Below are 11,357 nucleotides of genomic sequence, written 5' to 3' on the forward strand. Positions count from 1 at the left end.
GAAAATATCAATATTGGTTTTGGTCAATATCAATATCAATATTGGTAAATGTGTTGAATTTTAAAGTTTGATTTAAGATTTTTTTTAAAATTCATATTAGTGGTCCGTGAAGTTCTAATGGTTGACGATCGTTGGTCTAGGCCATTCGGGCCCGGTGCCTTTTTCTTTGCAAACCATTTATAGTCAAGTCTCTTTCCTCTATCGTTGGTGAGAGAAAGACTCCAGCTTTTTTCCCTGAAATTCAGTCTTTATAATGAATGAGTGTAGCCTAGCCCACTGCATAATTTTAAAATTTTGGTACCGTATCATTTGCATTTATGTTTTATATATTGGCGACATGCTATGCGGCCTCGAAATGGCACTAATGGCTCATCCACGCATAATATTTCATGTGGATTGTCATAGTTCTTAAAATTATTCTCTAGACGATTGATAATATGAACAATTTTAGATAACGTCTTATTAAAATTATTTTGGTCATTATTATTCAAATAAGAATCACAAAAGTAATTCGAATGATTTCTTGAAATGACTGTACGTGTAAATTACAGATTACATCCTTCATTATTACTCCAATATAGCTCAGTTTTTGGCAATCCCCTTTATCTCATCCATATAGTGAGATTATAAAACGTTTTATTTCATTAGAATTTCTTTTATGCCACTGATTTAGACGAAAAGATCGCCGGTCTAATTTTTTTTATGCCAAGCGTATATGTTCATTTGAATTTCGATCACTTCATCCATGACTTAACTAAAATAAATACGATGCAATTCTGTACAAGCAAAAATCTTCGATTGGTACGTATTGATTCGGGTTCGAGCCGAATCTTGTATTATGTGATTTTCACTGTTATTGTCATCTTCAGTTTCCCTTTCCGACTCATTTCGGCGCCGGCCTCATGTCTGTCAGACTACTCGATAAACCTTTCTCACTATCTTGATAGCAATTAACATTGTTTGGAAGGTCTTTGTAAAACTGCATTGTCGGATGAAAAACTTGACCAGTAATCTTCGGTTGAAGCCATATTTGTAAGGGCTAATTAAAAAAATGAATGATATGAAGAACTTAAATAAAGTGGCAGAATATAACAAGCGTACTTACCTGCTTGTAGGACGCACTGATTAAGAGTAAGAAATCAGAGTATTTACTTAAGGGGACGGTGGACTTTAAAAATTATTTTTTCAAAGTTTTCATTTTTTCAATAAGTAATTTTATACATGTACATATTATAGCATCAGTGGGCAAAATATATGTTCAAAATTTCAATTTATTTTAAGTTAAAAAATTTTAAAACAGTTAATTAATTATTTTTAATATTTTTCCCTAATGTTTGCTTTCTGTTACTTATAAAGGCTTGCCAAAAGTATTTGTGTATCCGTTATTGAATATGATGGATAAGAAATTTTTAAAGGCTATTTTTGTAAAATTAAACCAATTTTCGAAAAAATTTCACCTTTTGTTAAATGTTTTCACAAGTTTAGACTTCTTAATAACCTCATATCCGAAAATGCATACATAGATCTACTGTAACATATAACAATATAGTTTCTTCCAAATATCACCCATTTTTAACTAAAAATGTGACGCATGGAGCACTTTCAAAAAACACAAATTGCGAAATAATTTCTTTTGAGAAAAATGAATTTAAAGTTTTTCTTCAAACTTACCTCTTTAATACATGGTCATGAGAAACAGCAAATTAACTTTAAATATAAATTTGTAAACATTCTATAACATTTTTGTATCATTTAACTATTTTTAATCTCATAATATTAAGTATGACAAAAATAAATATATCACAAATTGCTATGTGATTCGAAGTCATAGGTAAAAAAAAATTATGCAGTATATCCAATGAAACTTTTAAAAATCACCCGCACCATATGTCTTACCTTCATGTGCTACAATTGCATTATCGTTCAGTGCTTTACAATATTTTTTACTATTTCTGTTTTATTTTTCAAAGCAGGTACACTTCTTTTTTTGCTTTTTTTCAAGCGAGGCTGATCACGCTTTTTTGCTATGAGTAGGGAAAACGAGTTTGCTTCTTCCTGTTCTACGCTTATAGCATTTACACAACCAAAGTAAAATTCATTAATAGTTGATAATACTGGCATTTCTAGCTTTCTTTCTTTCTTTTTTTCTTTCTTTTTTTTTTTTAAGAAATTAAACACTTCTTTAGGGCATTTGTTCCAAATTAAACTATGGATACTTTCATTAGCATTTTGTGTTTTACCAGAAATGCATCTGGACAGCAATTCTGTGTTAACTAGCCTTTGATAAATTGGTAATATTTGAGAACACTTTCAGATACATTAGCTTTCATGGCTTTATGTGCTTTGGGCTGCTCTTCATTTGCTAGTGCACGTTGATAAAAACACCATGACAAAGTACCAGTAAGACATTTCGAATGTTTTGGTGAGACATCAGTAGATGAACAGTGTAGTAAGCTTGCATAAATTGCAGATTTCATTTTTTCTGTATCAGGTATGTTATCTTTAATGGCTTTTCTATAATAGTTTGTTAACTTTAAAATTGTAGCTTCCTTCAGATTACCTTCTATTCGTCCACCGATACATATACCTCTGGAACGCAGCTCTTTAATTTTATTGCGCAATCCTGTCCCTAAACGTTTTGCCACATGGTTGATGCATTCTTCTTTACTAATTTTTACTTCATTATCATAAATATTCAGAGTTGATAAATGTTGCTGTGTTTTCGCATCCTCATCAGAAATTATACCAACATATCGGTTATTGCATGTACTGATGGACCGTTTCCATAAAATTTCTGCGGCTTTCATTTCCATAGCATTAGACGATTCAGAAAAATTTCTGGAACACTCTGAATTTGTGGCTTTCAAACCATATATGAAATTCCGCTCTATTAGCACCCATATCTCTTTTCGAGCATACACATTCAGGACAATATTTTGACAGAATTTCGTAGTCGATAACTAACCCAGTCAAGACATCTACAACGATACCTATTCCGTAAAGTGATGTATGCCGACGTTTTTGCCATGTGCCATCATACGACACTGTGACATGTATACACTCATCATTATTTATGTTACTCAACTTTTTATGCTTGTTTCGAACAAATTGAAGGAAATCACCTTTTAGTTTCCCCTTTTCTTGAGACCAACTTTGTAAACATTTAGCAATTGTCTTTCTGTCCATAGCATGAATTCCCATAAGCATGGAAAACACTTCTAAGGCGTGGCCTTTGCCTATTTAAAAAAATGCTTCGACAAGTTTCGTATTCCGTTTCATCCGCTCACTTGAAAAAGTTGAACTAAATATTTTATCGCAGTTTTTGCAAACTAATTCAAGTTTTGTAGAATACCCACTTTATATCACATAGCAGTGGATTCCACATTTTACGATTCATTTTCTTGAGACAAACTTTGTAAACATTTAGCAATTGTCTTTTTGTCCATAGCATGAATTCCCATAAGCATGGAAAACACTTCTAAGGCGTGGCCTTTGCCTATTTAAAAAATGCTTCGACAAGTTTCGTATTCCGTTTCATCCGCTCACTTGTAAATGTTGAACTAAATATTTTATCGCAGTTTTTACAAACTAATTCAAGTTTTGTAGAATATCCATATATTCAATATCTAAAGAGTTAGTTAAACACTCGTCACACTTTATATCACATAGCAGTGGATTCCACATTTTACGATTCATCAAAATATATGAATCATCATTTCGGTTATCACAGTCAGACGTTCCTAATAAACTTTCATTCAGTTTCTTTACACTGGCACTTACTGAAGTACTCGCTTCAACTGTAGAACTTTCAGAAAAATTGTTTGTTTATTTTTGCAAGAAACTTCTTCACTGTTCAATGTCACATCATTTTTCGAATGAGCTGCCCATGGTTTTTCAATTTTGCTGACAGCTGCAATTTTTTTCTTCGATGGTCGCGCTTTATTCTTACGGTAACGACGACTTATCGCATGCATAATGTACAATAAAAATATATATACTTTTACGGAAAAAGTTATAAATTAATCTGCATTTCTTCCAGTCCATAAAACTCAGTTTTAAACAGCCCTGCAAAATGTAGTGGTTATAAAACACAGCAAAAGATTTTTACCCCCCCCCCCCAAAAAAAAAAAAAAAAAAAACGAAAGAAAGTCAGCGTTAAAAAGCACTCTTAAACTGTAAACAGTGAAATGGCAGTTACAGTTAAGACGTAATGTTGCCAGGTTTATAAAGAATATTAAATATCTAAATTATAATATCAGCAAATAACTGTTGAAACATATTTGTTTACATTTTTGCAAAAAATTAAATTGCAAAGTTTATGTTGTTTACACATTTTAAATGCTTGTAACTTCCTTAAAAATGAGAATATTTGAACTCGGTTTTTTTACATACGATGCAGTTTTAAGTATATGGAATATAACGAGAGGAAAAAAAAAATCAATATTTTGTTCGATTTTTAGCTTTTTCAAAGTCCACGGTCCCCTTAAGCAACTGAAGTGAAGCAACTGATAATTGCAACAACTACCTCCTCTATCGTTTTGAAGTTTGAACCGCTATCGGTTTGAAGTCTAAGTCTCAAAGAACTGATTACATAAATCACCTTATCTTTCAACATAATATACATTGAGTAAAAAAAAAATCATGTGAGCACCATGGGCAAACCACGTAAAATGCGCGCAGCAGTCAACTTGTTACAGTTCTGTTTGCAGAAAAGTCTTATATCTCAAACAACTTCAGTAGTGTTTCCTCTAAACATTAGCAGCATAGATAGTGTGTTCTAAGACGCGTGGACTCTAAAGACAAATATTGAGAGACTGGTTTTTAATCTATTTTGCAAGATGCTTCAAAAACGAGTGTAATTTTAATCAGTACAACTATCTACTTTGATTGCCAGGTGACGGGGAAGTAAATGCCCTTTTCTATTCTTTCTCTTGGTTCATTATATTTCACACCTTTTCTACCCATTCTGTAAAAACCTTATTTTAGTCATGCAGCAAGTTCAAAGGTTTCAGTTTCTTAGTAGTACTCAGCAGTATGCCGATTAGACGGAATATCCCGTCTATTATTATTAATCCAAGGAAGGTTTACTCTTTTATAACCGCTTTCGATTTAATTCTTTGAGAAACATCTCATAAGTTAATTCTCCCGCTCTCTCTCTCTTTTTTTTTTGGATAATGTCTGTAGTGGACCCATCCAGAAGTTTCAACTTCCAAACTTTCTTGCATTTTCATTTCCTCAGTAGCCAAGTGGCTTATAAAGGTCTATGTGCACTGGCAAGGCTCCTTGGCCGGATCTCTTCCCCAGACCACAATCAATCGAAGCTAGTGTCTACTGCGTAAGATCTCTCTTCAACTGTTTAATTTTTCCTGTCTAAAGTCTGTCATGCGCATAACTTCCTATTAATTGCTCGATTTTTGTGGGACCAGCTCTTACAAAGTCGAATAATTAAAAGTTATTCTAAGATCTGCCAGCAGTAACTTTTTCGGAACACAAGGAATATTCCAACAATTGACTTCTTGGTCTAGAAATTATAATTCAAAAACCTCTTTTGAATTTGATCAGCAAAGTCGAATATAAAATTTCTAATGAACCTTTGCCTTTCTGTAGGCCTTTCCAAATAAGGTACAAAGGTTGCAGAGCGGGATTGACTGACTTTTAAAAATGCGAAGTAATATTACATGGAGTTTTATGTAATTCTGTATATGAAGAGGTACAAGTATGCCGTTCACATACAAGCAAAAACAGTAAACTTTTTAAAAATAACTTCTAAATAGCCTCGCTTACTAATATAACATTCCTGCATTCGTCAGTGGACATTTCTCCTTGCTTTCTGCAGTACGTCCACAGCAAGGGGTCAAATCTCTTCGTAAATCGCAGCTTTGAGTTCATCCGATATGTGATGATGAATAGCGAACGCAGGATGGCCTCATAAAAGAATCGCGCGCTGTCACATCTGTCGATCTTATAGGCCAGTGATGGTAATTAAACAGGCCAGTGAAGGTAATTAAACTTTAAGTAATTTGAATTCCGTACAGAATAGAAATACAAAGAAGTATGTGGTGAATGAAGGCGAATGTGTGCAAAAGTATGAGTTTATATTTTTAAAGTTACAAAATTAGATTTGTATTTGTATGATATGTATTTAGAAATCCAAACGTTTTAATAATTATTCAACTTTTCCTCCTCACATCAGATGAATGAAGAAGGACTTTCAATTTTCCAGAAGTATTGGAAATGGAAGAAAGGTCGAGTACCATATGTAATTGATGAGAACATGTGTAAGCAATTTTCAGCATCCCCTTTAAATTTTTCTGACTTCTGAAGAAAGTCATGCTTTGTGTGATTAAATTTATAATGATAAAGGTGAATTTTTTAAAAGAAATTAACTTCTATGAAATTTTAACGTTTTAGTAAAATTTTGTAATGGTGTGTAAATCGTATAAATAACTGTACCGAAACATGTCACACTGTTCTGATAATAAACTGGTGCAATGGATGTTCTGTTCCTAATGATAATTTCTACTAAAATTTAATTACAGAGGCATATAATTTTTGTAAATATTTGTATTTGTTTATTTGTATTTTATATATCCTAGAACTGGTGTTTTATTTCTTTATATATTTAGTGCATTTCGTGTAATAATCATATATTTATTTTTTATAATCTGGAATGTGTAACCACTCATTGTGTTTGTATAAACCTAACTGGTGCATTATAAGGGTTTTATTTTCAAATCAAGTGAATTATAAGAAGAGGTCATGCGAAACCGGAATTATGGCCGGAAATCCTCCTTATATTTTCTTGAACATTTTTGAAGGTCTTTATTCGAAGCCCTAAAAGCGAGCTTTTGGGAAGGATCCCATAAACAACTTAGATTTCGGAATCAGCTAATTTTTCAGAAAGCATGGCTTCTTCTCGTTATATACCCCTTAGGGGGGCTCACTTTTGTGAGTACGGGTGTGGCAATTCCGAGGTACCCTAGCCCTTCAGAGGATCATCTTGGTGAGATGGGTGTCACGATCTTGGAGCCCCAGTGATCTATCCTCTTTTCCGTCTCCTGTACTCTTAGCTGAAACTTTTCAACTTCCCTTCTCTCTTCTGTATTCTCTCTTCGGAGTTGGGGCTCGTCACGAGAAACTGGAACAGCCCTTGTCTCTTGTTCCCGAGTGGCGAGAAAACTGCCCACGTTTTTCCCGTGCGTGGACACCCGTGTCGCTGAAAAGGAGGGTCCTGGTAGTTGAGGGCCGAGGTACTGTCCCCAACACACTGTTTTGGTCTCTGCTTCAGCTAAACGGGAGGCACCTTAGTCGTCCTCACGGGTGTCAATCGGCTGGTCACTAGTCCTTGTGTCAGTGGCATGGGGAGAAACTCACGGGTGTACCTGCTTTCGGGAAAGCCGACTTCAGTTTGCGTATAGGTCCTACTAGCCCAACCCCTCAGGGGCCTCACTTTTGTGAGTACGGGTGTGGCAATCCCGAGGTACCCTAGCCCTTCAAGGGATCATCTTCTTGGTGAGACGGGTGTCACGATCCTGCAGCCCCAGTGATCTTTCCTCTTTTCCGTGTCGTCTCCTCTTGGCTGGAACTTTTTCCCTTCCCTTCTCCCTTGTGGTTTCTCTCTACGGAGTTTGGGGCTCGTCACGAGAGGCTGGAACAGATCTTGTTTCTAGTTTTCGAGTGGCAAGAAAACTGCCCAAGTGTTTGCCGTGCGTGGAGACCCGTGTCGCTGGAAAGGAGGGTCCTGGTAGTTGAGGGGCGAGGTACTGTCCCCAACATACTTTGGCCTCTGCTTCAGCTAAACGGGAGGCACCTTAGTCGTCCTTACGGGTGTCAATCGGCTGGTCACTAGTCTTTGTGTCAGTGGCTTGGGGTCAAGCTCTCGGGAGTACCTGCTTTCGGGAAAGCCGACTGTGGGGCTTCAGTTTGCGTATAGGTCCGGCTAGCCCTAACACAGGAATCTGTGTTTCCTTGTTGGGCTCCGTGGTGGGCGGGGCCGTCGGACTCGAATCTTATGTCTTTCAAACATGGCTTCACTTTTTATATTAAAAAAAACTGATACAAACGAAACTAAACAAGAAATAGAAATTATTGACAAATCCATTAACAGAAAGATCCGTACCGATGCAAATGCAAATGCAAAGGAAACTACTGAAAATCCGCGCTTCCTAGTTGTCTCTAGCCCTTCTGGTGAACTGCAAAAGATGTCTCCTTTTCTAGTAAGCAAATACATTAAATCATGCATAGGTGAGCCAAAGAACATTAAGCGTCTCCGTTCTGGAGACCTGCTTATAGATACCGTTTCGGCCACCCAGTCTGCTTCACTTTTGAGTCAAACCAATTTTGTACAAGTACCTATAACTGTGTCAGCACACAAAACACTTAACTTCTGTAAAGGTGTGATCTCGGAAATCGACCTTATGCTTGTTTCAGAAGAAGAGTTGGTTTCTGAGTTGGCTGACCAAAAGGTTTGTGCTGCTAAGCGGATCAAGATGCGTAATGAAGGTCAGTTGATCGACACAAAACACGTGATCCTGACCTTCAAATCGCCTGATCTGCCAAAGAATATAAAGGCTGGGTATCTAAACTACCCCGTAAGACCGTATATTCCCAACCCAATGCGATGCTTCCAATGCCAGCGGTTTGGTCACTCTAAAACATCCTGTCGTGGCAGCCTGACGTGTGCTCGATGCTCGTCGGTTGGTCACGATAGTGAAAATTGCACTTCTGCGGCATTGCGTGTAAATTGCAAAGGCGATCATCTGGCATTTTCTCGTTCTTGTCCAAAATGGAAAACAGAAAAGGAAGTACAGACGACAAAAGTCCCTAGAAACATCTCCTACGCAGAAGCCAGAAGGCTGGTTCAAAGCATACAGCTTCAACCAAATAGATCATAAACTAGTGCCGTTAAAACAACACGGACTGTTGCAACTCAAACATTGATAAATGCACAGATTCCTCCAAATAAAACCCAGAAGCATGCAAGCCAGAAAAAGGAAACTCCGACTCATGTAGTACAAAAACAAGAAATAGCAATCCAGAGCAAATCCAAAAATGAGCCTTCAAAAATAGAAACAAAATACAGAAGCAATAATAATAGTTCATTTGAGGATATGGTATCTGGTATGGAAGTAGAAGAGGCGCTAGATCTTCCCGAGCATTTACTTCCACGAAAAACAAAAAAGCAGCACAGAAAAAACAAACATGAAATATAATGGCTACCCTGATCTCTTGGAACTGTCGCGGATTCCACCAAAATTTTCTCGACATCAAAACTATAGTCAAGGTTCATCACCCTGTGTGATTGGCTGTACATGAAACAAATCTGAAACCAGATCAACCAGCAAAACTTCGGAGGTTTTCTTTCGTCAGGAAAGATAACCTTGCAGGTGAACGTGCATGTGGAGGTGTAGGTCTTCTCACCTCACTCGACTATCCCTCAAGTTTCCTTCCTTTGACGACATCCCTCCAAGTTGTCGCTATACAAGTAAATTTTCGTATTGTAGTTTCAGTTGTTTCTCTTTATTTGCCTCCTAATGAGCACATTGATCAGGAAGATTTAAATTGTCTTATAGAGCAGCTGCCTGAGCCTTTCATCATAATAGGAGATTTTAACGGCCATAATCCGCTCTGGGGTAGTAAAGATTCAAATTGCCAAGGAAGACAAATTGAGCGAATGATCGAAGATCATAGCCTTTGTGTCCTGAATAATGGGCAGGATACTTACTTCCATGAGCCTTCAAGGACATTCCACGCTCTCGACCTTGCCATCTGTTCACCATCTCTGTTGCCATTTTGCACCTTTAGTGTCGGTAATGATCTTTACAACAGCGATCATTATCCCATTTTTGTGTCTTGCACGAAGAGGAGCAAACCCCATGTCGAGACTCCCTCCGTTTATACTGGACAGGGCAGACTGGGAACTCTTCTCTTCCATTGCAGAGCTCACAGATGAAATGGTAGAAGATGCGCATATCGATGATGCTGTTGAAGCTGTTACAAATACTATTATTGAGGCAGCTATGCTTTCCATTCCTAGAACATCAGGAAAAATACTGAAATATTCGAAACCGTGGTGGAATCGCGATTGTCATGAAGCACTGAAAAAACAGAAAAAAGCATGGGGTATTTTTCGTAGATATCCTACTCTGCGAAACCTCAATGCATTTAAAAGAGCCAAAGCAAACGCACGAAAAGTAAGGAGGCAGAGCCAAAGGAATTCTTGGATTTCCTATGTGTCATCAATTACATCCTCTACGCCTAGTAAGCGGGTTTGGGAAAGAGTTCGAAAAGCATGCGGAATATATAAAGACACTCACTTTCCTTTTTGGAAAAAGATGGCCGAGTGATTAGCTCCATAGAAGAAATTGCGAATACTATCGGTGAGACATTTGCTGCCGTTTCTTCCAGCAGAAACTATTCACCTGCATTTCTCTCTATTAAGCAGCACTCTGAAATAAATCCCATTGCATTCAACTCGTCCAAATCTGAGCCTTACAATAGATCATTTACTATGCTGGAATTAAAGAGAGCTTTATTGCAGACACATAGGTCTTCTCCGGGTGTTGATGGCGTGAATTACGAAATACTAAAACATCTGTCCTATAAGTAACTGACTGCCCTCCTCACTCTTTACAATAGAGTGTGGAAGGAGCGTATTTTTCCGAGTGCGTGGAGGAGAGCTGTTGTAATTCCTATTGCTAAGCCAGGGAAAGATCCAAGGAATCCATCGAACTATCGGCCAATTGCCCTTACGAGTTGCGTATGCAAACTGTTTGAAAAGATGGTAAAGAGCCGCCTAGTCTACTTCTTGGAAACGAATGATATATCGCCGTATCAGAGCGGTTTTCGAAAGGTAAGAACAACTGTAGATAACATGCTCCTCTTAGAGACATCTATTCGAAAAGCATTTGTAAGAAGAAGCCACCTTGTCTCGATATTCTTCGACATTGAAAAAGCTTATGATAAGGCATGGAGATACGGTATACTCCGGGATCTTCACGAGAGTGGCTTGCGCGGCAACCTACCAATTTTCATTCAAATTTTCTTGAACACTAGAACTTTTCAACTAAGAATTGGCTCCGTTTTTTCGGATGTTTTTGAACAGGAAGAGGGTGTGCCACAAGGCTGTGTGCTCAGTGTAACCCTGTTTAGTTTAAAAATAAACTCTGTTCTAAACGAACTTCCTCCCATTATCTTGGGATCTCTATATGTTGATTAGCTGTCGAGGAGCAGACATGAGATACGTATAGAGGCAATTGCAGATGGCTCTTAATAAGATCCAAGAATGGTCAAACAAACTTACTTTTTCCAAACAGAAAACTGTGTGTGTTCACTTTTGTAGGAAGCGAGGTCTACAT

At 37.3% G+C, this 11,357-nt stretch overlaps 1 long non-coding RNA gene across 1 annotated transcript in view; it reads left to right on the forward strand.

Annotated features, from left to right (window-relative positions):
* LOC146995672 (uncharacterized) overlaps positions 1–6,481 on the forward strand; it is a 104,012-nt gene extending 97,531 nt beyond the window's left edge. Inside the window, exon 4 of the long non-coding RNA XR_015042831.1 lies at positions 6,194–6,481. This is a non-coding gene — a long non-coding RNA (uncharacterized LOC146995672). The remainder of the gene's footprint in view (positions 1–6,193) is intronic.
* Positions 6,482–11,357: the final 4,876 nt, after the last annotated feature.

The sequence above is a fragment of the Stegodyphus dumicola genome, chromosome 8 (assembly GCF_044657685.1).
Source record: "Stegodyphus dumicola isolate Sdum_Otavi_A_Nest chromosome 8, ASM4465768v1".
NCBI classification, from domain to species: Eukaryota; Metazoa; Arthropoda; class Arachnida; order Araneae; family Eresidae; genus Stegodyphus; species Stegodyphus dumicola.